Source organism: Heptranchias perlo, chromosome 20 (genome assembly GCF_035084215.1).
Source record: "Heptranchias perlo isolate sHepPer1 chromosome 20, sHepPer1.hap1, whole genome shotgun sequence".
Lineage (NCBI taxonomy): Eukaryota > Metazoa > Chordata > Chondrichthyes > Hexanchiformes > Hexanchidae > Heptranchias > Heptranchias perlo.
The window spans coordinates 18,268,370-18,275,714 of NC_090344.1; the positions used below are offsets into that span (position 1 = coordinate 18,268,370).

Consider the following 7,345-nt stretch of genomic DNA (forward strand, 5'->3'; position numbering starts at 1 on the left):
TGTGTTAAATTTCATCTGCCACTTGTCCGCCCATGCCACAGGCCAATATATAACCTCTTGAAGTCTGTCACCATCCTTCACACTGTTCACTACCCTTCCAAGTTTTGTGTCATCTGCAAATTTTGAAATTGTGCCCTGTACAAGCAAGTCCAAGTCATTAATATAAATCAAGAAAAGCAGTGGTCCCAGCATTGACACCTGGGGAACACCATTGTACACCTCCCTCCAGTCCAAAAAACAACCAATCACCACTACTCTCTGCTTCCTGTCCCTTAGCCAATTCTGCATCCATGTTTCTACTGCCCCCTTTAATCCATGGACCTCAATCTTACTGATAAGCCTACCGTGCGGCACTTTATCAAACACCTTTTGAAAGTCCATATGCACCACATCAACTGCGTTGCCTTCATCTACCCTCTCTGTTAACTCAACAAAAAACTCTATCATGTTAGTTAAACACGATTTGCCTTCAACAAACCCATGCCGGCTTTCCCTAATCAATCCACAGTCGTCCAAGCGTCTGTTAATTCTGTCCCGGATTATCGTTTCTAAAAGTTCCCCCACCATTGAGGTTAAACTGACTGGCATATAGATGCTGGCTTTATCCTTACACCCTTTTTTGAACAAGGATGTAACGTTTGCAATTCTCCAGTCCTCTAGCACCACCCCCGTATCTGTGGATGTTTGTAAGATTATGGTCAGTACCTCCTGCTATTTCCACCCTTCCTTCCCTCAGCAGCCTCCGATGCATCCCATCCGGACCGGGTGACTTATCTACTTTAAGTACAGCTAGCCTTCCGAGTACCTCTTCTTTATCAATGTTTAGCCCATTCAGGATCTCAACTGTATTTACCTTTACCGAGACTCTGGCAGCATCTTCTTCCTTGGTAAAGACGTATACAATGTATTCATATAATATCTCTGCCATCCTCTCTGCCTCCATGAATAGCTCTCCTTTATGGTCCCTTATCAGAGTACGGCTCCTACTGCCCGTTTAATGTTTACATGCCAGTTTATGTTGGCCGCCAGTTTATTCTCACACTCTCTCTTTGCCCGTCATTTCCTTTTTCACTTCCCCTCTGAACTTTCCATATTCAGCCTGGTGAATGAATGAATGAAAAACATGCTGGATTTCCGTCAGTCCGAAACAGAAAGTTATTGGTTGATTAATGGCGATTTGAACAACTATTCGTCTTTTTACTGAGTTTAATGAGCTTTGCGAAATTAATACAACAAACTATTTTGTAAAACTTAATCCCCTGAATGGGACCCGGCCCCGTCTCCCAGCACTGAGAACATTTGAAGACGGCAACTATCTTCCGAGCATTTCGTATAACCGTTTGCACAGCAGAGTTTCCGTAGTGTAGTGGTAATCACGTTCGCCTCACACGCGAAAGGTCCCCGGTTCGAAACCGGGCGAGAACATTTTCAAAACGTCATCCACTAAAAATCAATAAATATGAAAACACGCAAGATTTCACTCTGTCGTGAAATATGAATAAATTACAGAACCGGTATATTTTCCTTTCTCTGTCCAGTTCTGCACACACTCAAACATTACACAGATACCGAAAATATATCTCCCTCACTTCAGTTTCCTGCCCTGCCTGTGCAGAAATCTCCTCTCAAAGCTGCTCATTGCGACTGGTTTTTGTTGATTTGTGAGAGATTTTTAAAGGACCCTGAAGAGCTGCATCGGTTAATAACTATAGTTCTAAACAGCATGGCAACCGCGGCAACAAACGCATCCGTTTTTCGAAGTTCGATGTTCCCCAGCTCCCGGATTGAGTGCGGCCACGACAGCAACGACATTCAGGCCGCCTGTCCGGCCCCGCTCCCTCCAATCACAGGTTGCTGGCGGAAGGCCGCAAATACCGCCTCAGACAGCGCAATACTGCCGATCCCTGGGAAACAATATACCACCGAAGCTTTGACAACACATCGCAGGCATCATTTGTCCCGCAAACATAGATACTTGCCAGCTGTTTCAAAGTTTATTGCCTGAACAAGGATTTGATTTCTGCACACTCAAATCACCAGCCGCTCATAGAAATCTCAGAGTCTACCAACTGAGCGACCCAGGCTCAATATACGAAAAAGATTCATTGTACAAATTTATGGTAGGACTCTGAATTATCCTTCGTGAACGTCGAACTGAGTTGAAGATCCCTTTTATAAAATTCTCAGTAACGTGTTGAGGAGAATCCTTGTTTCTGTTGAACATGATGTAAGAAACATGGACAGTGAACTCTTGAGTTTACAATTCTTCTTGTTTGTCCCAAATGTCTTCTCATTCGTTAGCACCAATTAAAATAACCCTTTATCCAGTGGCTCAAAAGCTAAACTTGCCCCACACGGGAGTTGGAAAAGGCCTCTCGACCTTTCATGTATTAACATCTGGAAGCTGAATAATTTCATCCGTTACACAGTGACACCAGGCAGCAGATTTCCCTTCCAAATTTTCCCCACACGAAACTTCCACCCGATGAATATCCGCTTAACGAAAAGAAGAATTGTGTGTTTGGTTCTTCAGATTTAAAGATTTCGTACCGGCGCCTTTGCCATATCAGCTGACGCTAATCGCCCCCTCTCCCCCTGCAAACAAGTAAACTCGCACCTACTGTTGTAAGACGGTAGGCCAGAGGAACCCAAGTGCCCACATGGGAACACTAAGAAGCAGATGCGTGACGGAACATACCAGTTGTACCTTGAACTCCGGTCAAAATGTTCGGAGTAAAATGTTCGTCTGTTCTCGGTGAGGCTGAAACTCACAACCTGGGCATTTCTGAAGCTGATAAAAGTGCCGCACGCTGACCGCTTGCGCTTCAAGAGCTTCGAGATCTTTCTCTGATTTCTCCAAGAAGCCTCCAATCAAGATGCACTTCGATAAATATCCGCAGTGGCCTTTAAAAGCCATGGAATCTGAAACAAAACCCCAGAAGATAAGAACTTTTAATTATATTATTATTAACTTAGGGACAATTTTTGATGGTACTTTCAGGAGGATTTGGGGAAAGTGTGAGCCGAAACTGGGAAACTCTCCCTGGGATGTCGTTGATTGAAGAGATGGGCGTTATTTCATTTGAAAACCGAGGCTCGGAACTTTCTGATGGAGAAGTGTAACAGAAGATTGTGGTTCGTGACAGTTGCCGGTGAGATCGAGAGGAGAGGGAGAAAAGTCAAAGTCACAGCTGTGACAGCTCAAGTGCCCTGCTTATCTGTAATATTTAAAAAGTAATGTACACTACGGGGCAAACCGAATTGGTATCGCTTATCAAAAATATTAAAAGACACGGGGTCAAACGCGGATTTGTGAAGAGGGAATGGTTTTAACCCCCAAAGCGAAATCATTCCACATGAATCTGAAGTGTCTTGGGGAAAACGGCAGTGCGAACCGTTACGTTCGTGTCATGACTGGAAAGACCCTCCAATTACCGACAGTATCTTTGAACGAGTTATGTCAGCAAAACCGTGATTGAAGCCGCTTTGCATTTGTCAAACGTGTAGGTGACGATATTGGGATTGATAAAGGTCGATTTCAATTATTTGAAATATCACTATACGTCATTACCCGAAAATCGACTGTAAAATCGAGTTCTTCCTGTAAGTCGTGAATTGAAGGGAAAGGCGCACCAATCAGATCAGGGAAACGAAGAGCAGAATAGGTGAATGAAACTTGCACGATTGAAAATCCCTGTTTTCGGAAGACTCAGTCCCCAGTGGTGGAGAGGATTGGTATTTCGAGCTGTTATCCACCAGCCTCAATTTCAGTAATTTCCCGTTTCCTGACAATGAGATGAGTCGAAATGAGCATGTCCAACGAGCCGGTCTGTAACACAGACCAATGATTCAGTGCAGCTCGTTACCCAGTCACTGGGCTCCATTATAGCCGCTCCTGTCAGCAACACACAAAGAGAAATTGTAAATCTGAAACAGAAAGAGAAAATGTATAAAACTTTATATCAACCACCAGGTTTTCCCTCTTTTCGGATTTTAAAACAATCTGTTTTACAGTTTGTCAAACCCGAAACAGCCTCTGGGATTTGCTGATTGGAATTTCAATGGAAATTGCGACCGTCACTAATTATCGGAACAAATATACCCGCTGAGGTTTCGGGGTTGTTGCTGATTTATTTATATCAGTGAGTGACCGATTTTAAACTAGGTGAGGGTCTAAACCTAAGGTAAGAGCCTGGGATAGACAAGAGATTCTTCAATGTATCAAGTTAAATTACACTGATTCCACCAACACTGGACATCACATCCCTTAAACATTGTTACCTGTTACTATATAAAGCTGGTGAGGGTGGAAATGGGAAATAACTGAAAAAAACCTTAATTGTATCAAACTTATTATTATTGTTATTATTATACAAACAATGCACAGCCTATCCCTTAAAAAAGACTCAATGTAAAACCAGTCGTCAGTTCCAGAGCCGCTGTGCCGGTTATGTGATTTGCATCCGATTCTGACTGACTTAGTATCAGACGCGCTCCCGTCAACAGTAAACGGATGGGGCCGGATTCATAAGAGAAAAATGAGGACCGACCTCCGCATAACCTGTCCTCATAATTTAACCACTTTAGCCCCGGTATCATTCCAGAGTAGATGAGCTCACACTTGCCCACATTGAAAGTTTGAACAGACTGGGGCTCTTCTGTATAGAAATGAGAATGCTGAGGGGTGACCTGATATCGGACTTTAAGATTATGCAAGGGTTTGATAGTTTAGACTTAGATAAGGTGTTTGCACTTGTGAATGCGGGGACTCCAAATCATTGGGGCCATGAATATCAGGTATTCACAATTTAATTCAATATGGCATTCAAGAGGAACACATTCACCCAGAGAGTGGTTAGAATGTGCAATTCGCTCCCACAAGGAGTAGTTTAGGCGAATAGCATGGATTCGTTTACGGCGAAGCTAGATAAACACATGGAGGAGAAAGGAATATAAGGGTTCGCTCATACGGTTAGATGAAGAGGGGATGGCGGAGGCGTGTCTTCAGCATAAACACCGGCATAATCTATTTGGGCCGAATTGCCTTTTTCCGTGATGTACATTCTTTGTAATTCTATGTAACTCCATCTGCCACAATTTTGCCAACTCACTTAATCTTTCAATTTCCCTTTGCAACTTTATGCTTCCATTTACACGACTCACTGTGACACCTGACTTGGTGTCAGCGACAAACGTGGATATACGGCAGTCTATTCCGTCGTCTACGTCATTTATACACCGGGTCTCTGTCTCCCACCTTCTAACCAACTCCCTACCCGTTTCAATAGGTTGCTTTAAATTCTACGCACTCCCATTTATGTTAACAGTCTCTTCTGTAGTTCCTTATCAAATCCCTCTGGAATTCAATATTATATAACACCCATAGACACTCCATTATCTACCACATTACATATATCTTCAAAAAGTTCAACTAGCTTTGTTGGACTTGACTTACCCTTTACAAATCCATGCTGGTTCTGTCTGATTACTTCATATTTGTCCAAGTGCTCAGGCATTCTTTCCCTAATAATGGATACTGGTAACTTCCCCACAACAGAAGTCAGACTAATGGGTCTATAATTTCCAACTTCATCTCTGCTACCCATCCTAAATAATGGGGTGACATTGACAATGTTTCAATCAAAGGAACAATTCCTGAATCAAGAGAGTTTGAACGATCATGACTAAAACATGTGCCATTTCCTCGCCTATTCCTCTTAGTCCCCTCGGGTGGTAACGATCAGGTCCTGGAGATTTGTCTATCTTTATTCTAATTATTTTCTCCATTGCCATGATTTTACTTATACTGAATCCCCATGATTTATTTACAGTTGTCCTCGTGTCTCTGGTATGTTAGCTTCATTTTTTCTGTGAAGTAAATATTTCGCAATTCTGCCATTTCCTGATATTCAAATACAATATCACCTCCATCTGTCTTTAAGGGGCTCTCATTACTCTTAGTCACCCTTCTTTCTCTTAAAGTACTGGTAAAAACCTTGATTGTTGTCCTCATTTTCCCTCAAAGGTTTTTCTCTTTTCCCTGATTGTTCCTCTTCTGGTTTTTAGTTTCAGCACCGCAATAAATAATACTTTGCTCTAAAGTTCGGCTCAATAGTTCTTTACTGTCAGAGAGAGAATTGTCTGATCCCCGAATTTAGTTGATATAACAAACACAAGCACACATAATCATCGGTGTATCAACGCACTGATGGATACACAAAGATAAACACAGCGAGAAATGCAGGAAGTATCGGGATGCACAGGTGAACGGACAAGCGAAATGGACAAAATAAAACGGTCTGAACCCCGAACAGACAATAACGTGTCGCTGATAGATGTTAGTGAGAGGAGGTGTGTGTAGTCGGCAATCAATTGGCGCTGTGGCTTAGTTGGTTAAAGCATCTGTTTTGTAAACAGGCGATCCTGGGTTCAATTCCCAGCAGTGCCTAAAACAACATATTATTTTTACCTAATTTGTGGAATTAAGCGACAAAATAACACTGTGGTGTTTGTACTTGTTCAGGTTTCAGGCGGAAACAGATATCAAGATGTCTGCTCAAAAACGCCCTTTCATTATTCAGACAGAAATCTCATAGAATGTGTCTGTAACATGTTCATTTAAGGACACGTTCTTCTTTCCAGTCTCGTTGGGGTCGGGGGATAATTCACGATTTGAAGTTTAAACCCGGAAGTAGTCCTAATTTGGACCGAGATTTGTGATCTTGACCTGCGGTGCAAACGTTTGCAAACTGGAAAATGAAAACTCCCAAATCACTCCACCTGAATCTCCAGGCCCTGATGAAATATATCCCAGGATGTTAATAGAAGCAAGGAAGGAAATAGCGGAGGCTCTGACCATCGTTTTCCAATCCTCCCTGGTTACAGTTGTGATGCCGGAGGATTGGAGGACTGCTAAAGCTGTACCGTTGTTTAAAAGAGAGAAAGGGGTAGATCGAGTAATTACTGGCCAGTCAGCCTAACCTCGGTCAGGCTGAAGGTATTCCATTAAATCTACATTGTATTTCCTCCACAGCCAATACTGGGAGGAGGGGACTGTTGGCTGACAAGCCTCAGCTACACCAGGAGAGGGAGACTGACACACGCTCTCTCTTATTTCTGGGATGTGCTACTTTTGAAAAAAAAGGTGAGTGTCTCCATACCTTTAAACTCGCTGTCTCACTACACATGTATTGACAGTGTATTGTAGGACGATGTGAGTGTCTTTATACCTTTAAATTCTCTGTTCCACTGCACAGCATTGACAGTGTATTGTAGGATGGTGTGAATGGGATGAGGGTCTGTGGGGCGAAGTGTAGCCGATTGGGAGCAGCGCCCGTTTGCGGGC

General features: G+C 42.9%; 2 non-coding genes across 2 annotated transcripts; both read left to right on the forward strand.

Moving 5' to 3' along the window:
• The first annotated feature begins 1,352 nt into the window (after positions 1–1,352).
• trnav-cac (transfer RNA valine (anticodon CAC)) lies at positions 1,353–1,425 on the forward strand. Its single transcript has one exon. It is a non-coding gene; the product is annotated as a tRNA-Val (tRNA).
• A 4,949-nt stretch (positions 1,426–6,374) lies between these two features.
• On the forward strand, positions 6,375–6,448 carry trnat-ugu (transfer RNA threonine (anticodon UGU)). Its single transcript has one exon. It is a non-coding gene; the product is annotated as a tRNA-Thr (tRNA).
• Positions 6,449–7,345: the final 897 nt, after the last annotated feature.